General features: G+C 28.5%; 1 pseudogene; it reads right to left on the reverse strand.

Moving 5' to 3' along the window:
- Window positions 1-4,972: 4,972 nt before the first annotated feature.
- On the reverse strand, window positions 4,973-27,169 carry LOC149061945 (uncharacterized; annotated as a pseudogene).
- Between the last annotated feature and the right edge of the window lie 307 nt (window positions 27,170-27,476).

The raw sequence follows: 27,476 nt of genomic DNA on the forward strand, positions 1-27,476 counted from the left end.
ATCATAAGACTGTCGACTTAATCGAAAGTTTATTAATACCATCACAATTCACAATTCACTACATTATAGGTGCTATATAATTTTTCTAAAACCACCGCTTCCCGTCATACAGCTATTATACTCTCTTCCTATATAATATATCTCAACAAAAACACTACGTCAACTCCGTGTAAAAAAACGCTAAGTAAAAAAAAAAAATATATAAATGCAATAAAATGTGTGATATAAGGTGGAATCTAAGTAAATAGTTTAATGAATAAAATGTATGTATAAATAATTAATTCAAATTTAATAAAAATTGGTTATTTATATTAATTTATAATATGAATTGTTTTAACTCAAATTGATCCAATTTTGGTTTACTTAGCCGGAAACAATTTATTTATTGTAATGGTGCTTTCATTATTTATTACATAAACTATTAGTACTTGGCTATACATTTTTTAGACTGAATCTTCCGGCCAAGTAAACCAAAATTGGATCAATTTGAGTTAAAATAATTCATATTCTAAATTAATATAAATAACCAATTTTTATTAAATTTGAATTAATTATTTATACATACATTTTATTCATTAAACTATTTACTTAGATTCCACCTTATATCACACATTTTATTGCATTTATATATTTTTTTTTTTTACTTAGCGTTTTTTTACACGGAGTTGACGTAGTGTTTTTGTTGAGATATCATTAGTTTTTATTAGGGTCAAGATATTTTTTATTTTTTTTTCCATTATTATGATGTAATGTCTTATTTATAATTTTTTTAAGATGTTTAAACATATCGTTCTGTACAAAAGTACATTTTGTTTCCTATACTTCAGCACCCATTTTAATACTCTATCTGCAGTACACCTACCTTGAACCAGAGGCATTTTTAATTTACCAATTGATCTATTGGTACATTTTTCAATATTTAATAAAATGGAAATAACTGTTTGGATTTTGGATTCTTTCTTTTTAATGGTACTTCATGTACCGTGTTATTACTGCACTGTTTAATAGTAGTACTATTATAACTTTCAACTACGATTTTAGATTGAGTAGACTCCTGATATTTTTTTTCCTCATATCTCGCGCCTTTTGGAGTTAAGTTACCATTTTTAATGTAGACACAATTCGACACAAATATGAAGACAGTCACAATAAAGTATTATAAATTATAATAAAGACTGTTATAATAATAATTATTATTATAACGACTATATATTATTTAACAATAAAATGCTCAATGGAAAATGATAGATAGTCGATACGGTTAGGTTTGGTGATACCACGTGCATTGAATAATAATATTATGGACACGACACAATAACGCCGACAACAAGCTCGTACGCAGGACGCGAGACGAAAGAACGAAATTTCCATAACAAAATAAATTTTGTCATGGAAATTTCAAATTACGAAAACAGAATGCACCGATACCGATAACTGATAAGCGATTGTGGACCATGTTCGCGTGTTAGTATGTTGTATGTGTCTAGCGGTGGGGGGAAGCAATAGTAGTGGGAGACACACGCCGCCGTCGCAAGAATCCTCTCACTCGTCCCGTCAACATGACGCGTTTAATACGGCAGCCGGCGGCGAAAGTAATATAAAATGATCACTTAAATATCCACAGTTTTTTGATCATAACTAAAATACTATTCAACCGATTCTATTTAAAATTATAAAAGCACGTAGCCTATGATTTTCTCGATCGATTGATATCTCGTTCTAACTATTTGGTTCATTTATTAGACCTACAGCCTTTAATAAAGAATACCAAAATATTAACACGTATTAAATGGGAATGTTTAGGTTTCTGTATATATACACGGTCGAGTGCTTCGCCTTCCTTTTTTTTTTACTTAGCTCGCGACACTACCGTGTCGCTGGATACGTTGGGCAATATAGCAGTCCCTAAAATTGTGTGTAGTACGACACACTTTGTGTAGTACGAAATTCACATGTTTGTTAACAACAATATTAATACAGGATATCATGTAAGTTCTTCGACCACAAAGAATAAAAAAAAAAACAATAATAATTTACATACTTAATATAGGTAATTTAAATTTATTTTTTATTTATTTACTGATATTATGTATTATTATTTTCATGCATTTTGTACACTTAAAATGAGATTTATATAAAAAAAAAAATATTTTTTTCAACAAAAATTCTATTTCACAAATTTTTTAAAGAACCTTTAAATGTGTTAAATAAAGGTTCTACTTTATTTAAATAAAATTATTTATTGTAAATACATATTATTATTAATTGATAGGTACTATGTATAATTTAGATTGGACTGATTTGGGACTATGTGTGTAGTTCGAAAATTTGGATACTTTAGTGACTGCAATATAGGTACAGGGGAGTTGTCTGCAGAGCTTCAAGTAATAACTCATAATAATCCTAGTCCACGATTATGGAAATCTTCAAAAAATGAATATTATTATAATAATCTTCGAAATATCAACCGTCGTCTTTGTATAATATGCAATTTAAGATAATAATTTACAAAGGACACTGCAGATAGTCTGATGTACAATAATGTTCATTTCACTTCCCGGACAATGATTCATTGAGTAATCTGGCATTTTTGGTTAAAATTTTCAAACGCATAAATTTTCGGGGTCCCGACTTGTAAAATACGAAGTCGGTTATTCACTATAATTTTGTTTCCGAAATGAGAATAGATGACCGCCTAGCTATTGTGAAGATAGTTTTCCTCTATTTCTCTCTCTCTCTCTCTCTCCGCTCGCTATAATTTATATACTCTGCAGCAGTCACCGTCACTCGGTTTATCATTTATATTATTTCTACCGATATACATACCGCGGGTAGATAAATAACTCGACGTGTGTATATATTTATGCATATAAGTGCGTACAATCAGTTTGTAATTACTAATTATTATCGTGTTAGAGCAAATATCTCGTCGTTCTTGTGTGTGTGGAACGGTATTAGAAATTAAAACGCATAAATAATCGAGAACGATAGTTTAAATGTGTATAGGTAATAATAATGTAATAAACTGTATAACATCGTGTGTGGAGATTGTTTTCTTGGATATCGATATATACCTGGCGTAGTCCATTTACAATTGTATAGTATTATATTATACGTACGTACTGCGTGCCAGGGCAACGCCTACATTTATACAATTTTATTATCGTCAGTTTACCTGTGATACCCGTTTGGTGCATTAACAACTAACATGTCTATAATATAATATTTATTATGTTATGATTTATGATGACGTTTTGATATTATAATATAATGTTATTACTTGTTGGCAAATAATTAATTCCACAGTTGTATATATATTATATTAATATTACGCAATATGTTATAATTGGTTCATATGTAGTGAATAACTGACCCAAATTTCGCCGGAGCCCGCGAAAATCCTAACAACCCTCTTTCACTAGACCAAACCCTCAACGAAGAGAACACTGAAGCAATCGTTACAATTTTGAATTATTTTTCCATACAATAAATTTAATACATAAATTGTAAATCTTATTCCCGAGCAAGTCATCATCAAATTCTGTACCTATATACATAAGGATTAAGGACATTATGTGTATATTAATATTTATTTCTAGTTTTTACTAAACGAAACCATAGCCAAACTATGAATCACTTTCAGTACATATTAGTGTATAATATCGACACTGAATGACAATAAAACAACATTATAATAAATCACATAATGTTGTTTGATAATATATTCACAATAATTATTGTACACGAATAACCGGTGAAAGAGCGTTTGCTGCAGCTTATAGGAGTTAAGACCTCGGTTATCTAAACGGTGCCAGGACTGACATTGTCGAGTTTCCAATTATTTTTCGATTATAATACTTGCTGTATTAAAACATAGTATACAATGTACATATTATATTTATTAAGATATTCAATTAGCCGAATAACTATATAACCGACTTGACCAGTTATGTACTAACTACTAATAATGTATTGTGTATGAGTTATATTTTTAGATATTTTGTTGTTGAAACAATTATATACATTTTGATGGTATTGGACATTTTTAATGATACCAACGATCATTTTATAAATTTAAATTCTCCATAAATATTTCTTGAGCATTAATAATTAATAATAAGTATTTAAATTATTGGTGAAATTTATTTTTAACTAGTTGATCCCCGCACACTTTGTCGCCGTTAAAAATACCCACTCTATATAATCCAAAATTTTTGGTTAATTCATCGATTATACCCAGTTATAGTCATGATTAAAACTTACCGTGACAAATTTCCGTGGATTTACCCTATCCATAAAAGATTTTTATCACAGTCATTTAAAATACAAGACTAGACGTATACTCAATCATAATATTTTATCGTATTTTTAGCTTTGTAAAGGTGAAACAATTTTTAAAATTGGTACCTAATAACAAATTGCTAATTTTTTATTCTTCCATACTAAATTCTATAAACAATAAGTTATATTGTTAGAGTTTCGGAGATTATACCCTCAATAACTTCAACTAACAACTCATCGTCTTATTCGTCTTTATAATATTAAGATAGATTATTTTCTGAATTATTAATATTTCCTTTTGCTAATTCATGTTTAATTGAAAACTATTTTAATAAGCTATTCATATTATTAATAAACTCAATTAATTTGCGAAGGAAATAAAAATATTATAATTTACTAAACTTTAGTAATGTCGCTAAAATGATCATCATTTTTAATTTTGAGAGTATATTTTAAAAGCGAAGCGAGTTAGCGATGATTGGTTATTACTTTATTAGTTATTACTTTCGTACATTCCACACATACTCAAAGAGACAGGTAGGAATATTTTATTTCGCTAAATAATAAAATAAAACATTTATTTATTATTATTAGAATTCGATGGATTATCGCTTACAACGGTGTAGCAGTATTGCAGCAAACAAAACGTTTTCGCATTAATAATTTCAGTTATTTACAGTATTTACACTGTTCATCGAGTTTCACTTAGACTGCTGTTACATGTCCAATGTCCATTAACTAATATACTCTTCACGCATAGCACAAAATCTATTTTCTGACCACCAATGTAGTCCTGTATTTTCATATCCTATTCACAATGTATTATAAAATTAAATTTTTTATCGAAAATCTTACGCAGGTATAGAATCGTCAACAATCGTCAACGTCGCGGATGCGATGACCACGCGAAAGAAGATTTTTGAATTTTCGAAATTAATACTATTTACCAGTCGCCTGTAATATAACTAATACGATATAATACCCTCCACCAGTGATAATCAGTAGAAACTGCGTATCTCGTCGCAGATGTATCCCGCGCTCGAGATCCCCAAATCATTATCACTTATCATTATCATTATCGTTGTAAATATATATATATATATATAGGGGCCGTTGTTGCGATCTTATATATTAGTGGACAGCTGATGAATACCTATGACTCACCCTGCGTCGCTCTCTTATAATTCTCTCCCTCGCGCGCTCACCATCACACACACACACACATACATAATATAATAATATAATATAAATGTACTCTTCCTACACACTCACACACACACATATATGTATTTATATATATGTATTTATAGGCTGTCATGGACAGATTTATAGCGTTAGTTTTATTGTTATATATTTTTGCGTGCGTGTGTATGTGTGTGTACATACCTATATATATATATATATATATAGCTTATAAAGTAATTACAGCTATAAGAACGTGTTTGCGTACACAATAATAATAAAAGACAACGAACTGAGAGTAAAACTAAATATCTATATAGGTACAATATGTAAGCACATATTATGGCTAACACGCTGTATGTTGTACTTTAGTAATATATAAATAGTATATATACATATACGGATCGAATGCATAAATCGAAAGATAATAATATTGTAAATATATACAATGTAATGGTCAGTTATTACTTTTCCAATAGTTACATATTATTTTTATTATTATTATTGTTAAAATGTGAGAGCACAATAAATGTCCATATAGTAATAATATTATAATACAAAATTATAATAATAATAATAATCGGGATTCATAATATAACAATAGTTCAATACGGTTATAAATAAAAGTTTATTTTTATTGTTTAAAATGTTATGCATTTTCATTTTTTACTGGCCCTCGTGGAAAATAAAATTGGTACTATCTACCTTCGATTATAAATAAACGTTTAGACGTTTCTATTTTCTCAAAATCTCTCTAATACAATATATAGTGTGTAGTCATGTGTACTGATTTTTATATTATTATTGAAAGCGCTCACTGTGAGCTGCAGTGTAGGTGAATTATAGCTTTCAAAGAACGTTATGCATAAGTATAATATAGCTGTATGCCATTATTATAGCGTATTTTATACGTAGCGGATGGTGTGCGAACCAAATGTTTTGATTAACGATATTAAAACCATTATAAATTAGCCGGTTTTGATGCGGAGTTTCGCGGACGATCTCGATCTACCGGATTAAGTGGAGAGACGAGAGAGGGGCTTTTTACGCTTATATAGTATTATATAATATGTTATATATACAAAGCATACATAAGTATGGCGTGATGGGCTCTCATCTGCATGTATATTGGGCGCGGGACGTCTCAACTCCTGCAGAATTATCAAGCCGCGGTCAACTGTGCCGCGAAAGTTTTACGCAAATCCGGGCAAGTGGCGTAGTCCATTTGTTCCTATGATGCACGTATACACTATATGTAATATATATGCAAGTACATAATATAATGAACCGACGGGTCACGACCCGCGAGTAATGATGAGACTTATTGTAGCACTTCAATGTGAAACCGCGGTGCTCACAACACTGAAGGACGTTGCAGGATTTCGGTTACTCGTGTATACGCATGATATATGTTGTGCAATATATATTATTATTATTATTATTATGCATTCCTATATATGCACACGTCACACATGAGTGATGTATATATGGTTGAGAATCGTCGTGACAAGACTTGACAACACTTAGTGTAGGTACCTGATAGGTACGTAAAAATCAAGAACATAAATCTGTTATCAAAGAGACTATACAAATCGAATGCGTAGAATTATTATCGTTGACGATGATGATTATTTTGCAGTCGACGGGAAATCGTAATCCCTGCAAATATAAACACGTGTCAAGTATATTTAGTATGTATATTATATGTGGTGTTGGTTTTAAATCATAGCTAATTTATTTACATCAGTTTAATTTTCCAAAATATATGGAACGTATTTAAAGTACAACCCGCATTACAATTATATCTTCAGTGTTGAGCTGTAAGTCCGTTTGTTGAGTCGAAAATATTTTTTTTATTTCTTAAAATGACGCAAGCTTAAAAAAAAAAAAATAATAATAATTTTCTAATTCACAAGTGTATGGGTTTTTCTGGCAAACCAAATATTTTACGACTAAAGACAATAGAGGTAACAACGATTAGATGGACAGTTGTAATCAGATTCACATGACAAAATATATTTTATTTTTTTACCAAGGGAAGTGCATTTCAGCCCCCAACTTTCAAAGTTGGACAACTTTGGAAGGGATTGAGCACAAATGATGGGGTTAGAAGCACAAACCAACACAAACGAAGCACAAACGAATGGAGTTAATTTTGTTTCGAAATTCCAAAGTAGGGGGGGGGTGGGGACATGGAACTAGAAAAACACCCATTTGTATTTTTGTTGTAAGTAGATAAACAAAGAAGTCATATAGACGATTTCAAAATTCTATTTAATAAGTATTATTACTACGTATTATATATTTTACTGACAATAATTTGTGATTTGTGTCGTACTTTTTTCTAAATTTTTAATGAAATAGCCCAATTTTTGTTTTGCACATCCTGTCAATAAAATCTACGTGTATACTTATGTGCTCATTGTATATACATATATATATATTGTATCAAATAGTCCATAGAGCAGCTAGAGATGGCAAATCCATGGCACGCGAAAAAATTCAAATATTTTTATTATATATTGGCAGCGAAGGTTACTTACGATAATTTTTTTCTTGATATACTATTTCATATTTATATATAATATTTTTCATGACACGCGCTCGAAAAAATTAAAAATAATACTATAATATAGCTGTGTAACAATTATAATATGTACCTAAGTATATGATGTACTACACGTTTTCACATTTAACATTATATGTACGATTAACTGCTGACCAATACAATAATATTAACACACACTCATAATATTGTAAGGCCTATGGTCAATACACACCATGTATGAAGTAAGTTAGTTCACTGTGTAACTTAGACCTCAACACTCAATAAAATAAATATCGAACTCCGTATTACGTATAACGATACAGTCAAATAGTTGGATAGAATATAATTTATATAGCTTGCGAGTATTATTATTTGTAAGCGTTTAATCTATAATAAAACTTAATGATAAGTTATCATTGATAACTGAAACGGAATCCTAGTTATTTAAATATATTTAAGATCCTGGTATATATATACAGGGTAATTTTTTAAGCATGCTCGCCCCATTTTTATGCTTAAATTATGCATATATTCAAATTTTGATTTTTGGAATATTTAAGTGTAGTTAAAGGCGATATTTTTGAGTACTTAGATTTTTCACAACTTTTAAGGAGTATCCTGTAGCGATACCAACTTTGGTTTTTCAAATGACAACCTATATGTTTTAAAGCAAAATGTGATTCAGATAATTTTTCTGAAAATTTTGACATATTGCAATCAAAATTCGAACGAAAACTTCCAGAGTTATTCTAGTTGAAATACTAAGGAATAAGGATAAAAGTCTAATACTTAAATGCCTACGTTGTAAATGGATACGATAATTATAATTCGGTATACAATATAAAAATAAAATATTTGTTAATAATCACTTCTTATTACTAAATGGCCAAATATTGCATCTGACAATTTTCAAAAGAAAAGAAAATATGAATAAAATAATATCCTTTTTATTTTATCCATGTTACCTATACCTTATAGGCAACGTTAATATTTGTATAGCATAGGTATATCTACTTATAATAAAATACCGAACAATAGTGTACAATAGCACAAATGCGAAATATGTACGTGTATCCATTTACAACGTAGGCATTTAAGTATGACTTAGATTTTTATCCTTATTCCTTAGTATTTCAAGTAGAATAACTCTGGAAGTTTTCGTTCGAATTTTGATTGCAATATGTCAAAATTTTCAGAAAAATTATCTGAATCACATTTTGCTTTAAAACATATAGGTTGTCATTTGAAAAACCAAAGTTGGTATCGCTACAGGATACTCCTTAAAAGTTGTGAAAAATCTAAGTACTCAAAAATATCGCCTTTAACTACACTTAAATATTCCAAAAATCAAAATTTGAATATATGCATAATTTAAGCATAAAAATGGGGCGAGCATGCTTAAAAAATCACCCTGTATATATATATATATATATATATATATATATCTACCCCTGGCTACGATAATTATATCTATAGAGTCCTGCAACTCTCACTGGATATCTTATATTTAACTGGTCGTTCCCTAGACCACGTTACAGTTGATTTTTGGCACATATATGTGTTGAAATAATTTGCCTCCTCTGCCTACATAAAGTGTCTGATTGAGAAACGAATAATATTTAATAACAAATTTCTAAATCTGCAGGATTTGATAAAAAATTATTTTTCGATATAAATAAGGATTAATAAGGGTCAAGTCCCCAAACGCGTTTAAGTTTCGCGTGCTAAAAAGTGTGCAATTCGAAAATCACAAGAAATAGTCTCTACTGATAATTATCGGTAGTGACTGGACGAAATCGTCAATTGTGCGATAATAATAATTAAAATGGAATACAAAACAATGGAATAATGTGGCTGTGGCTGAACATTTGGCACTGTCATATCGCTTTTTTTTTTATTACAGTAAGCTCGGAGAAAACAGCATTGGATACAACGGCGACAGTGTTGTCGTTATTAAAATCAAATTAAGCACACGGAAAACAGTTTTCGAAGCGTTGCATCCGCGCGTCATCCACCATAGGTAAATTGAGTTTGTACTACATCGTATATAGATCGATTATAATGTCATTATGAAAAATAATATCGTATTACACTGTACGTTCGAGCAGCATAAATAGTTTTTGACCGAATAATAGACAACTCACCTATAAACTATGCACCTATAAAATATTTATGGCGATTTGCACGTATTATTTATATCCCGCCTATGTGTGCAATATTATATTATAATAATAGCTGCGTAAATCCTGAACGTTCGGACGAATTATTTTGTATTATAGGTGGTAGGTATGCTGTGTACCTATATAACATATTATTTGACGAATAACGCATTAAAATGGTAATTTAAACATCGAAACTTCCTGTCAACCCGGCAAAAGAGTAACGCCTAATAATATCCGTTTGTAATTAAATATTACCGGAATTTGTGCAATATGAATATAACTATATGCGCACATATTATATATATATATATATATATATATATATATATATATATATATATATATATATATATATATTATATACCTGCAACCCGTGTGTATTATATATAATAAAGGAACGGAATAAAATATATATAAAAACACTATAACACGGAAGCTTAATTTCCTGTCTCTTAATAGAGCATTGTATATATTTTAATATTCTATGTTATTATATCGATACGCATTAATATGCTAATTTATGCGTTTCGCTCAGTCGATAAACCGATTCCGATATTATTACATCGTGTATATTATATAAAAAATATATAAGCATTATTGTTGTTTTTCGTACAGGCGGCATATGCGCGCGCGTCAACCGTGCCGAGTACATCATCATCATCATCAATGCGTGCAGTTTATATATATGATATAAATTATATTGTCCACGCTCTATAATCGCCGGATCATAATGTTCGAATTTGAATAATCATAAAAAAAAATTAAAACTACTAACTAAATAATTATGGCCCTTATATATTGTATAAATGTGAAACAGGTACAAACAATATAATAGGTACTATAATAATATGTTCACAGTGATATTGCGTGCATGCACGACGTATAAATGTCGTATATTATGCAAATCGTTTAATATACTTCAAAATGTATTCAATTATTATATTATCATCATTAAAATAAAGATCGGATTTATATGCACCACAAACAAATAAAATATTGGTACACATGCTCACAAAAATGTTAATCCAAGGTCAATCGAAGAAGCTCTCAATCAACATAACTCCGACAACATTCTTAAATTTTTCAAACAAATAGATCTAGACAAAAAATTGTAAATATTAGAATATTTTACATTGTATAATAATAATAATAATAAGATAATCTATAAAGACAATGTCAACTTTTATATTGTATAACTATCATTTTGTAATTATAGGCTAATAATCTTAGTAATTGAAGCCTTTATGTTAATAAAAAAAAAAAAAAAAAAAAAAAAAAAAAAATGTTAGCATAAATAAAGCACTAAAATGTACAACTCATATCGTGTCTACTTTCCTCCTCCTGTGTAAATAAGTTCTATTAGTAGAAAAACCTCGTCCCTTGTGTCCTCTCCAGTTACTCTTTTTTTAAATCGAAGTGACGGAGCGTTGGATATTTACCTAGAATATAATATAAGAAGAAGAGTCTAAAAAATAATAAATATATAAATATATTATATAATGATTAGTTATACTACTACCTATTTATTGTTGTGTACACAAAGTTAGCAAAATCTTACTCCACTGGGTGTCCATTGGACTTTACTGAGTGTTCATTTGGACACAATATATATATATGTTTATAAATCCTTCAAAAATGGCCTGACTCATATCGTTAACATCGCTATGTTTTAACTACTTAAAACTAAATAAATATTGTAAAAATTAAATGCACTATGTATAAAAATAAATGTCAAAAATTTAATTCCTACACATGTCCCCGCAGTATGATTTTTGAATTTCGTTATCCTAGAGCTGTCGATGAATGTATGTAATATAATAAGTACGAAAAATAAAATATGAAATAAGCTTCCACAATACTGTGGAACATGTGAAAATAGATAGGTAACTACGAACGAACGAACGTGAAGTTGGTGAAGTTGTCCCACACCTTCACTAAAAAAATTACCGGAACTTAATCAATGGAACGTTATGAAACATAACGTAAGACATAGTATGAATATAGTGTGATATGATCAACTAGAAAAAATAAACAAATTCATGTAAATCAAGGCGTTCAGGCTCTATTTATAAACATAATATATTAGAGTAAACACAAGGGGACTACAACGTGAGGGAGAGTCAAGAGGGCTCCATAAGAAAACACTTCAAACACCCTTCAAGAATCATTGTCAAATAATAAATATGTTGATAGAAATTTCAAATTGAAAAAATCCAAAAGAGTGCATTACCTTCTGCTTATATGATTTTTATTACGAGAATATAGTTGCACTAATGCACTTATAATATGTACTTACAAACAAAGGCCAACTTGATTTAATAAGGTAAATAAAGTCAACGTTATAATAATATTAAGTTAAGGGTTATAATTTACTTAACAGTTAAAATTTAAAGCTAATGTGAAGTAAGACATTAACCAATTAAATTTAAGTTGATTCATTTGTTTTAAATTTTTCATCTGGATGACGCATATAGTGATTTAATATTTTTAGAATGTCCACGTCTGCACAAAATTCCTGCTGTAACACCCAGTTTACACAGCTAACTCCTATCGATACAATAGTTATATTGAGTAAAATATATTATTTTGTACTTTACATATTTTTTTTTAATTTGCAATAGTAATGAAACATTTAATCGAGTGGTTTTCAATCGGTGTGCCTCGAGCGCCCTTTAAGTGTGCTGCGGTTAATCTATTAAAAGTTTTATAATTTTGTATTTACCAGTATTATTATCGATATCGATATTCAGTGAAAATACTAATAAATAACATACATAAATACAGGATAAATCATTAATCGTAAATATATGTATGTGTGTGAGTGTGTGTATATGTAAAAATTTGCTACACGTATTATATATATGGATTGGTGTGCTACGAAAATTTTGTAGGAGATGAAGTGTGCCGCAATGTTAAAAGGTAAAAACCATCCCTTAAATTACACCGATCTTTAGATTTACTTTTAGGTTTTTTTTATACAAAATCGAATATCCTTTAATATTATGAAAATGGAAATTTTAATTGATTTTTTTCATTGTTTAATAGTTACAGATCGATGATATATTAAAATTATTTTTTTTTTGTATATTATAATGCAACTACTATACAACTTTATTGTTAACTATTGATAAATTTCATGAATACAATAAACAAATAAAAAGTAATTTTTATAATAAAGAGAGCGAAAACAATAAACGGTGAAAGGTTTTACCTTGGTAGATACCCATATTATGTTTGAATAGGTATAGTAAAAGTGTTGCGAGTTTTTACGGATACAAAGATTACCCGCGAATAGAAATAAGAAATCACGTGGACGGTTTTTAGTAAAACCGGAAGAGTATATATGTTATAACAAACAGTGAGAAGTGAAATTAATAGTTATTATTTGACTGCTTAAATTTTAAGGAGTTTTATAAATCTAATTCAGTCAGCTAGTCGTACCGGAAGCTGCGCGTGGAAACAGACCGCGATCATTTCGCTTATCAAATAGAGGTGACCATTGTGCAGAATTATTATTGGCGATGATAATTTATTATTTTCTCAACGAAAAACGTGACGCAAAAATATATTTTATATACTTCGAGCGGAGCGATTAATGTAGCTGGTCTATACCTATTCGTTTTACACTATAGAGTTTGTGCCAGTATATTGAACGGTTCAACAAATTTGAATGTTTGAATTATTATATTTTGTCAATATACACACCTACACGATTCCACAAATAATTTCACTTTATTGGTATTAAGAAGGTACCTACTCATGATTTCGCATGGATTCTTATGTATAACGTTGCCATTTCATTATTTTATCTGGCTTAAATAAATTATAATTTATATAGTACTAATAAGTCATGAGATTATTCAGTGTAGAATATAATATTAATTATTATGTACAAAATTAAAGTTATAATTTTAAATAGATAAATACTTTTATGTATTATAATTGAGACGTACTACAGTATTAAGATTTGTCTATTTTTTTTTAAAAATATTTTTGATATGAAATAATAGTATAAGTTATAACAACATATTTTAACGTGATGTTTGTTTTTCAGAAAAAAATTTAACAGAATATAAAATTGATTTCATAAACTTTTGACAGTTTACAATATCACCGTCGTGTACAAAATTGGGAAGGTTTAGTATCAAATTAAAGCTTATGCGATTCCTATGAAATCTAATCTAAAACTATCTTATCATAAGGAAATAAAGTATAAACCATTAGCCTAATTCAGAAGAGCAGTAAGTATATGATAAGTCTTACAATGTGTTATGTGTTAAGTGTAAAATAAAATAATGTTTATCCAAAAGCGTTGTTTCAAAACTGTAGGATTACGTTACAATAATATGGTTTACATTTACACATTTTTGGATATGGCAACTTACATTTAAAACCATGCTAAATCACGTTTATAAAAATTAAATTTGCTGAATTGCGTGTGTATTAATGCTTTTAAAATCTACGCGATTCCACAATTTTTAGAATTGTTTTTCAGACATTTGTTTATGTTGTGGGTTTTTTTTATTAAATTATATTCTTTGTGTGTCTGTCATGACGTTGCAGAAAATTTATTTCAAACTTCAAAATTGAGTGTGCCCATAGTAAAGTAATATTTGTTGAGAGTCATACCTCTTTTTTCTTAGCTATGAGTTTTATGATATAGAGTATCGATGAATTCCATTTATTGTACAAAATAAGTGAATAAAATTATTTTATTGAAGACATCACAACTCTGCGTAAACACGAACACTTATTTATCATTTTTTCGATTGTTATAGGCGTTCAATCGGCATTCTATATATATGCATAAAAATCAATGTTTTTTGTTTGTTTTATATTCTTGTATAACTTATACACATATACATTTTTTTGGTGGAGGATAGATTTGGCGTTTTAAGCTGATATACCTAATGGTTATAATATATGTTTAATGTGATTTAGATTTAAGGCATTTTTGTAAGTTATCTATTTTTAAAAAGGTAATAAATATTTTTTATATTTTATGTATACTTATAATTTATATTGTTAGATATCGTTCAAGCCACAATCGCGACGGGAGTTGTAATTATTTTATAAGTTTGTTTTGAATGTCTTGGAATCTTAATAACTGTTAGTGCATTCGATTTCCGAGCTTTAAAATATAGGTACATATGAAAGCTACGATTTACTTTTTTCTTAATCGAATTTCGTGGATTAAACATTTAATTTTGCTATCAATACTTGCCTTTATGTTTCGTTATTTCCGCGATCATTATTGGTCAATTTACAAATGTCCATCACCCATACTTTATATAGTTTATATTTAATCATTGTTCTTTCGAGACAGTTTATTATATAGCATTATATTGACAATATTAATGAAGGGAAATAGCCAAACCCAGTTTAGAATCTGTTGAAATTTTTAGGTGGAGACATGGTATTTCTAATGTGATTCATCGCTGAACCAAAAAATATCAGATGTCAGATAGTCGTTCAAAATTATATTGTTTTTACAAGTGTGATAACTACACATTACAGTGTATGATTGATATGATTGCGGCCAGTGTAAGTATAATAAAAACTGGTCTATTATCGAACTATCGAATAGAAGTTTAAAGACTGAGTTTCAAGAAATTTCGGAAGTGACTCATTGCGAATCATGCATTTTTTAGTTATTTATTATCGGGTAAGATAGTATATCGATATACGACGTCAGATAGCCTGCTGTAGATAATTATATTTTTTTGATAAATGTGATGACTGTTTTTAAATTATAATTGACGATACCTATATAGTAGGTCTATTCTAAGGATTTTTGTTAAAAACGCAATTAATTCTCTCTACCCCTCTATCACAGTTTACATATTTTATAACTCTACTCTTATTTAGGTATATGTTTTGCAGGAACAATAATTTATTATTATTATTATTTTTTTATTCATGGTACAGCTTCAACTGCTAAGGTTATTAGCTTGTAACAAAATTAGTATTTAGTACATAGTAAAATATGGTTATACAATAGATTCTTAAATTAGATTATACATATCAATTTGTTTTAAAAATGTAAATATTTTGTTGGTGTTTTCATAGGTAGGGCTGAGGGCTTCAAAGAGGTTGTCGGCAATTTTATATTTTTTCTGGTATCTATATGGATACGGCAGTGGATAAGGAGATGCTTGACTGTGAGAGGCCTAAACCCCATTCATCAAACCGTAAAGATAAAGTAGTTATCAGTAGACTACGTATAGGTCACTCAAAGATGTCCCATGGGCATCTTATGCGCAGAGAAGAACCTGTAATAATTTATTATTATTGCAGTTTAATATGAAATATAAAAAATATAAAAGTCAAATAAATGATTAAAATTCAAATGGTTTATCTCACAAAATGCAAAAACCGTACATGCGTAACACATATACTATATAGGAACTTACCAAAATGTGCTTGTATATTTGAATAATTTAAACACATCACTAGATATTAGGTATCTATACACTCTCAAACTAATATTATTGTACTTCAAATATGAATACAATATATCACCGCAATGAGAAGAGAGCCGACGATTTGTAAAATAATTATCGGTGGAATTATTGGAATTGAATCGAAAAAAACCAAAGCCTGCATACCTACTATAAATGTTATTTTTAAAACGCATATAGTATATTGTACAATATTCATAACACTAAACGGCTGTAGCCCATAAGCGCAAAATATGACCCAAACGCAACCCAAAAGCGCAGTAAAAAATTTCCTTTTTAACAACCAATAAGCGCAAATTAATTTTATAAAAAAAAAGGTATTTTATTAAAATCATATAGTTATAAACATATAATTAAAATCATACAGTTATTAATATACTATTACTATATGCTATTCGTGATTGTAAAATGTGTATTTAAATATAAATAATTATAAAAATTGTATTTAATTTAATAGCAACAACTAATAGATGTTTTGTTTAAGATCAATAAAAAAAATAATTAAATAAGTACCTTAATATTAAATTTGAAATTTGAAGCCCCCAGTTTTTAAGTAATCCAATCTTGAAATATTTTTTATCGTAATTTGTTACGATAAAATTCGATAATACTAAATACTAAATACTGAAATACTATTATATAGTACTATATTAGTTTATATTTCTATACTTATTATAGTACTATTACTATAATAATTTTAAAATGAAACCTATAGTGTAATGGGTACAATATTGTATCAGATAATACAATTTATTTTTGTGCTTTTATACCACTACTAAGGTACAAAAACGCAAATTCGTTTTGCGCTTTCGGTTTATCGAAAAAAATTGACCTTTTGCGGTTTTGGGCTTCAACGCACTAAATCATACAAGTATACAAGACGTACATGTACAAGACATGTCCATGTTCGGCGCAAGCAAGTACCTATAAAAGGTAATCGACTTCCGAAAAATAATCTTTAAAATAATACCTACATATATCGCTAAAATTATTTAACATGTGATATTTAAAATTTAAAAATCATTTCATTGAAATACGCATAATTCTCACAAAATTATGACATTGGTGGTTTTTTAAAAATATATAATTTTTGAACCATTTCACCAACATCCTCAACCGTAATATTATCATTATAACGTTATCAACAACATTAAAATGTGTTTCCATCAGCGCAAACGATTTTCTCAATATTGCAAACGATGCTCAACAGCGCCTTACCAGTTACCAATATACCCGGGTATATATAGGTAGTAATTATTATAGGAAGTATTATATAAATATCTAATGTCCATGTAGAAGTGTATAATACAATAATACGAATTTCGGATATCATATATACATCATTCATTGTAAATTAATAAATTAAATAATTTTCAATGTTCACATTAAATACTCGTGTGTAGTTCCAATTAGTAAGATCGACACACCATTAGTCAATTGTCAAATCATTTTTTATACCAATAATTACTAATAGTAATATTCTTTACATATATATAGTATGTATTATGTGTAGCGATTGTGTGAAGCCCAAACCACTTTAGCCAAATTTATTATGAAATGCATAATTTTAATATGTACATTTTTTTTTCAAATATTAGATCGTATCTTTATATACCATTCAACCGACAATGGGAGGTTTGGCGCGTATCTACATGTGTCCAATATCCAACGACTAAATGCAGTTTACGATGATCGACGTAGGTAAAGTAGTAGAACCAATACTAATAAGTAATATTAGGTGTATATATATATATATATGTATATATATATATATATGTATATATATATATATATATATATATATATATATATATGTATAATATAATCCGCAGTATTATTATATAATACCGCGATTACCATGGTAATATGTCCACAAGTCAAATTCGTGGACATCACTTATGCATATCTTTAAGGTTATGTTAAATATAAATAAAATAAAATGTGTAACATTATATATAAGTGGATGGTGTACACATATATTGTAGTAATGTAATGCCGTAATGGTATAGGTGCGTCGTTTGACAACGCGAAAGGCAAAACGAATAATAATAATAATATTAATAATAATAATAATAATATTGATTTGTCGTCAGAGCAGTCGGTACACATATATTGTGTAATGTGTGTCGTATGTATATTATAATATAATATATACATTGTAACAGTTTTTCGTTCCCCCGAGATTATCCGTCAATATAAGAGAGTAAGACGACGTGTAAATATGTTCGGAAAAGGTATATCGTGTAAATATAATAATACATTTATGTGTGCGCGCGAGTGTGCAGTAAAATATATGTATAGGAACATATCACGAGCTGGGAGCGTATATGATGTATATGTCATTATATCGAATATAAACATCGCAATAGAACAAATATTATATTATATTCCACGTGGAAATTTATGCTTATAATTCTTGTAAATGCGATTTTATTGGTTTTTTTTTTCGAAAAGAGAATGAGGCAATGCGCACCTCCTATATAACATCTCTATATCTAATAAGATATTATATCAGAGGTAGGTATAATATCTTATCGCGATAAGTCTTGAGCTTAGGGCTTCTTGATGCATTTGCATTTATTTCTTGGGCGGCATATTCAAAAACGTATTCAACAAAGATTTGATGTTTCTAACTCAAATCCAATATTGTAGGTATGTTGCATATTTTTATATATTTTGCAAAATTTATTTATTTATTATTATTTTTTTACCAACACAAATTTACCCTCGGCGACATGTGTTATGGGTTACAATTTTTTACATTATTTACATCAACAAATTTATTATTTATACAGTTTTATATTTTATTTCGCAGTTTTGCCTCTGTGAATTGTGATAAACTTGAAGGTATATATATCATCAAATATTTTATTCATTAATCAAAAAAAAAAAATCAGTTATAAAAGAAATGTATAATTTAAAAGTAAAGAACCTTATTTACAGCCACTTTCATAATCATTTATAATTTAAATTTATGTATAAAATTCATTATATTATATAAAGGCATTCCGTTAAATTTAATGTTAATTTGATGTTGTTTTATTTAATATTGAAAATAAAACATTTTCTCTCTATGATAATGCATTTTTTGAAGTTTTTTCCTATATAAAATGCATATGCCTAAACACAGTGTCGGCCTGGTACTTAAAAGGCCCAGGATGCATTTCTTCAGAAGGGCCCCCAGAAATGTTATTTCATAAAATGATGAAAAAAAATGCTTAAAAGTAGTGAAATATAATATTTTTACGTTTTTAGTAATATCGGGACTTCTCGATACAAACACGTCCGGGGGTCCCGGATGCGTTCGCGGCCTTTAGCGGCAATGCCCTGGACGACACTGCTTAAACAAGATCAAAAAAAAAAAAAAAATAATAGCGTTTTTAAGTAAATAAAATAAAAATAAAACCGTATATAGGTAACATACGAGAGGAGAATAAGAAAAAAATAGCATTGTCAGTAGAACCGTATTTGATACCTTTCTAAATACAATGCACGCGTGTAGACTATATATTATACACATATAGCTGAATGGGTCTCAGGTAGATGGTCATAATATACCGTACATTTTCGCCGACGAGACCTGCGACCCTAAATAGAGGTACCTTAATAATATTATTATACCCATACTGTAATATATTACTGTATCTTGTCTTGCTTCCTCCACAGTGCAGAATATAATTTATTATAATATTATAAAGGTAGGTCATATACGCTAATCTTCCGGTGCGCGTTTTCGCATCTAACATATATAATATATACCCATCGAATATCCTGCACGCCACCACCGCCGCCGCCGCCGTCGCCGCCGTGACAGTTGACACGGTAAAGTCATATTATTATTATTATTATTATTACTATTGTTGTTGAAGTTGTCGTAGTGGTAGTGCGTGCGTCTTCGTGCAGTTTTCGATTTTGAACACAATGCGTGTTCGGACCCCAAGGACGAAAAGCGAAGAATAATATAATAATATATTATACTTAGTCTCTATTCGGACGCGTCAATTCGATCCTTGTCGTTATATTATTATCATTAAATTCTTTGGTATTAACGGATGTCCACCAATACTATATTAAAAACAGTCGTGTGAATTACTGCAGCACGAATATAATAGCATACGCCATGCAGTGCGGTGCGTATTGTGTTGTCGACCATAATACAGACAAACTGCGCAGTATTATATTATTATTATTATTATTATTATCATGTTATTGGATTTTAAGTTGCTAATTTTATGGCGTTTTTTTTTCTACAATATACTCGATAATAATAATAATAATAGGTTTTGAAATGAGTGTACCTACAATATATTATCTTATAAATATAATATGTCCCGGAAGCCGGATCATTTCGACATTCTTTATACATTATATTATATTATAATAGTAAATGTGTAAAAAGAGTGAAATAAAAACCATTAAAATTACATTTATCAAGTGATATATTATAAAAACCGTTTATTCACACACCTTTAAACTCAATTAAGATGAATAGAATTCTTTGAAAAATATCCACGAACGGCAATGTATATGAGTTCCGTTAATGCCTCTGCACACCCCATCAATTTTTTATTAAAACGATATACTTAAATGCCAGACAACCATTTAGGTATTCCATACGTTGTTCGATTAATGATTATAAGAGTGCTGCATTAATATCATACTTCGCATCGGTCATAATAGCCAATTTAGATAATTGACAAATGTATACAAACATTTATAACAATATTATTATTTTGTCCAAATATTGTCTCGAAAAATGTTATGTCCATTAAACTATACAAAATAATGGTTTTTTGAATTTGAATTTGAATACCATGTCAAATGAGTATAATGAATAAAATACAAAACTGAAATTCTTAAAATATTATTCTCTATATCTTTTGTAATGAGTCATTTTAATTGGAAATTAGGTATGTAAAAACAACTTCTATAGTGAATGACTTTCGTCGATGATGGTCGGGAATTAAAATAATACATATTTTAGTAGGTATACCTACATTATTAACGTCTGTTCCTAACATATAATACGTCTGAGACATTATTTTTTCTATCTATAATCGTATAAGATTTGTCTATATCGTGCTACCGCGGCGAAATCACCATGGTGTCACCTGCATTATATCGTTACATTAATTTCCAATCGGTACAGTTGCAGTATAGACTGCGAACGTCTCGAAAAGTGCACACCATATAGTTAAAAAATGATGAAAACAAATGGCTCATGTGCAGTATATTATAACGATGCATTTATGCACATAATTACAGCCCGATAGTCGATCAATATATTATTATTATTTTGAATTTTGAAGAATACAACACGGTGACTTAATGATAATTTCAATTTACGTCGTGTTTCAGGTAGGTTAAAACACTCATTCAAATTATATATAACAATGCCAGTATAACAGCAAAAATCGTTGCACTCGATCTGCGTACTTATGTTTTATGCTTGTCATGTTATAACATTTACTGTTAACATAATTCCATAAATTATCATTATTTTTATTTACCTATACTTATTAAATATAATTAATTATGTCGGTTGGGGGGGAGGAGTTTGGCACAATCGTTCCCATATGCAATGCTTGGACTGTTTTGTTCTCGTCAATCGTCGGCGACGACCTGCAATTTTCCTGATTATTGCACACCGGAAGTATATGCATATATATGTATCCATCATTGTAAATCATTGTAAATCATATACAAATGTACAGATAGTATAGTTGCAATATGGTGTACATTAGTATTCCGCCAACTTGTCCATATATATATATATATATATATATATATATATATATATATATATATATATATAGCTGTTGGGATTCCCCCTTAAACCGTGTCATGTGAATTGAATAAATTATGTGAGCTATGACTTTGGTATGCTGCATTTTATATTTCTTTGTTCTTTTTTTTACCGTTTTGTTTTGTTTCGTTTATTTTTTACACTTTTCTATATTTTTGTATGGATATAATTTAACGCGAATGGTTAAAAACATATCTTCAACATTTGAATATTTTCAGCACAGTTTATTATCTACAGGCTCTCCCTTCTACGTTTCTATTACGCCTATATATATATACTGAAATTAAGTTATTTAAACCATTCATTATACTATATAATTATTCCCGCGAGTGGCGTACCTACCTATTATTATTATTATATTATATATGCACCTATACGTTTTAAACATATAAATAACAAAATATACAAAGCATTTCGACCGTGAACACCGCGTTTTAGGTTGATATGAGTACAGTTTATGTATACATATAATATGGAGGTGAGATTGGTATAACTATATATAATATACTGCTCTAATATACATTATACATATACATAATATTATAGGTACCTATTTGTGATTTCAATAATCGGACGATTAATTATATCATTAGTCCCCAAGGTAATTTATACCTACCTATATACATAATTTAAAATGTATGCGCCCTAAAACAATATATAAAGGTACTCTACATATAGCAACTACGTATATGTAGTTATAGTTTCTGTTACAGTGTACGTGCGCACATTTGTATAAAAATAATATTATTTAGATAGGTAAACCTATATTTTGTATTTTGTTAAAGAAACGTTTCTATTATGTGCTTTGAGCATTATTAAATCTATTAAAACGATGGCTGTTAAAAAGTAAACGCTTTTTTTAATTGAGTTTTAATTTTTAATTATTTAACATGCAATTATAATTGATCTTCGTTAAAGTTGTCATGATCGAAAAATTATATATTCTTTTTCCATGTGTAGAGGCTTATCATTGTATAATTGCCATTTGTCTATTTTATATACTGTTTTGGCGTTTGCTTAATTTATTGTTATATCTTTCTTAATCCTTACTTTAAATTTTGTTGTACTTTTGGGCTCCAAGCCCGTTTACAGGTAAATAAATAAATAATACATCGCTTAGCGGATATAAATGGACGTAACACATTGATATATATTAGTAATTAATAATATCATTTTTTTTTGTGTGTGTAATATATTATTGTGTCACAATTCAAATAGTAAAATTGTATTATATATATTTGAGTAACTTTCAATATAGGTACAAAATTTACTATTACCCAATAATTAAATTTCAAATAAAACATTTTATTGATCATATACATAAATAATAATAGGTATGCATAATATGTGTATAAATAATTTATAGGATATTATTATAATAATATGTGCAGCATAATGAACAATATACGTCAATACGTATATAGGTATATAACTACATAAAAAGTTTAAATTGTAGTTAATGCAATAAGAATAGGGCGAGTGAAAGTGAATAATATTTAACTTTAGGGGCAGAATTGTAAAAACTCGTTTTACACTATTATACTATCCGAAAAAACTTATTTTTAAACGAAACAATTTGTAAAACAAATTTCATTAAATTTAAATATATAATAGATTAAAACAGGTTCTAGATTACGCATATTATTCATAAGAGTAAACCGTTTTGTGTATACATTTTATGAATGCTGATAGTCGATAGATACTTGTACTGCATACGATGCATTACAATTTACAATACGTGTATACGATATATATATGCATAGGATAGGTAGTCGCCAGTCGATGTAGATCGCCACAGTAAATGGGTATATATAGTTTCGAGTTATTCTCAAATTCAACTATACGAAATTTATAAGTAATTCGAATTCGAATTTATTCAAACTCGTCGCGTGCGTTTAAAAAAGGGCGAGAAGGTATATATGCACAGGGGATTAAAACAAAAATAATAATAGAGATCGCATTAAAACCACGTATAACGCATATATTTAATACTTTTATAAATAATTTATCGTAGGATTTATTTTTCCAACTTAAATTAAATGTATTTTTTTTTGTATTTTAATTCTTGTGCCCTGCACAGTTTTATGCGATTTATGTACAACTAAAATAATTGCAATTACAATATAGATAATGCCCGTATAATATGCTGTTCTCGTACTTGCGATTATTATACGCATGTGATTAAAAAATAACAATAACATTATGTGGTATTGTATAATTTATTTAGCGTGTGTAGAATATAAATGATTGTAACATTTTTCAATTTGTAACTTTATATAGTTAACTATATATAATACAGCCATTCTATACTGTTTCATCCGATGAGATTATAATGGTAAAATCGCATTTGTAACTTATCATTATAGTTTACAAAGAAGTGAAAAATTAATTAAAACAATATAAGTTATAATAACAAAAATTATTTATCTATTTTAATTGAATTTTATAGTTACTTATCTTTAAAAATAAGTATAGCAATATGTTAATACATAATATAGATAAATACATGTATATATATATAACTAGTTACTATAGCTATAGGTAGGTGCATTTATAATGACAATACTGTGCAGTTAGCATAGTCATTTCGTAAATCTTAACTCATATAGATGGGATTATATTTGCGCTATATTTGCTTTAGAGCTCTTTTAAAATATATCATATAAGAGGATGTATAAGCTGTATAAGTGTTTTCTATATACGTAACGTCTATACTTACTTCGTTGTTTACTATAAATGTTCAACATATTATATATTCATACGCCGCGGATGTGCCATATATATACACGCTGAATATTCTCCGCATCTTATCTGCATCGTATCCTATAGTCGTTATTGTCGATGGGTCTACTGGCAAAACAAGACATGTTCATACCTTTTTCACGAACAACCTGTGAGACTGTGAAAAATGTTTATACAGCCTACAGCCATAGATACAGGACACTACGAATATGTTTTCCAGAACCTATAAGCATTATTTATGTAATATCATAACATATAACTACATCAACTAAAATTCATACTGTTTAAAATCGAATCAAAAAAAAAATTAAACTATTATTGCTGATACGGAAAATCGCGTTAAAGATGAACACATTTTACAAAAATCTGAAAATTACAAAACAGATGAAAAATTATGAATGGTGTTTCATCGCGTTTATTGTTCTCAAACACAATAGCAATATATATATGATGGCCACCCCATCGTTTATATAAACGCACAAATGCTGCTTTACCCACCTCCTACTTTTTAACTTCGAAAGTTATAGAACTATTTGTAGTACATAATTAATGTGAATTAGAAGTTCGACTTTTGACAGGTTCACATCAATAAATAACTCTATTAATTAGTTATCTTAGATTTTTAAATAACTATACTTTATGTTATTCTTTCTTTTTTTTTAATTTCAATTTGAGGCGAACCTGCAAAACAATACTATATAATATTATGATATGTTTGATAATTTTGATAATTTTGGCTCTAATTAAAATGTTATTCCTACATGTACAATGATTTTCCAAAACTTTCAAAAATATTAATGTGAAAACTAACTATATCATCGATGAGACAACACGGCGAAACCATATCTTGTACCTCAGTGTTGAGAAAATTGTAATCAGATTGATGGTTAATGATTACGATTAAATTTTATAATCGTTAATCGCTATAAAAATTAATGTAATCGTTAATCACAATTAAAAAATAATTTCAAATGATTAAAGTAATAATATAATCATATAGCATTGATTACGATTACAAAATGTATTCATTTGTAATCATGATTAATCTTTATTAGTATTTCTATAATTATTGTATTTTATATCTATTATATAGTTTAAGAATAAAAATGAATTACAAAATGAATTTTACAGCAACGCATTTGATAAAATATGCATTTTAGGAACAAAATATTTTTTTATAGCAAAATTATTGTAAATGTAATAATTAATAGAATGATAATAATAATATAATTAAAATAATAAATTTAATTTATTTATGCATAATAATTAGTATATAGGTATTATTTAGTAACAATCATTGTAATAATTCAATAATGTTAATACAAAATATTGATAGTATATGCTAATATGATATTCAAAGTAATTTAGGATTTGAAATATTTTTATAGTACTTATATTTGCCTTTAACACGATACGTTTTTCAAAAAAATTATCCCATAGTTTATGCGGCTTTTTGGTTGATTCGTCATTATTGTAGCAAATGAAAAGAGTCTTTCTACCGAAGCTGACGACGGAAGCGGAGTATTATAATGAATAAATATACTTGTTTGATTGTTGGATATTTGTTTAGATTTTGAAGGTAATTTTCTTCATCAGCGAAGTAAAGTAAAACTTTTGATCCTGATTTTGGTATATTGGTTAGGCATACGTCAAAGAAGAAGATCCAAAGTCAATTAGTCGTCAGTTGTTTGATTTTCAGGCGATTTTTAATTATAATGGTGTATTTTTTTCAACTAGTATTTCATTGGCTGTTTTTTTTTTAAATTTTGAGCTTGTCATGAAATTCCGTTTTAACGCATGTCAACCAACGTTTTTTAAAACGAAGATAAGACAATGCTACTATAGCAGCATTTAAAGATTCGGGAGTAGTAAAATTTAAATAATTTCCAAATCTTTTCTCAATACTTTCTAACAACGCATTGATTATATAGGTTATAGGTTTACAGTATATCCAAGTAGTATTATTCTTCTCAACGCTAATAGGCATGGTATTAGTTATTTACACCATAATAATATGTATTTTTCTCACGCCTTGTATTATATATATAATGCTTCCGAAATTGGAGCTGTACACTTTGAGTGTTCTTCAATGTAATGAAAGTCTTGTTCCCGCGCTTAAACAATGTTTGTTATTTATTTCAAGAGTTCTGTTTAAATTTAAAATATTATTTTTAATGCTTAATATTTGTCAAAATGAGTCGTATGAACTATTCCATCGCGTTTCTCTGGGTTTACTTATTGTATGTCCTAATATATTTTGAATTACTTCAGCCGATTTTGGCCGCCCGGATAAT

The sequence above is a fragment of the Diuraphis noxia genome, unplaced genomic scaffold (assembly GCF_037042655.1).
Source record: "Diuraphis noxia isolate RWA-SAM2 unplaced genomic scaffold, SU_Dnox_SAM2 contig0001, whole genome shotgun sequence".
NCBI classification, from domain to species: Eukaryota; Metazoa; Arthropoda; class Insecta; order Hemiptera; family Aphididae; genus Diuraphis; species Diuraphis noxia.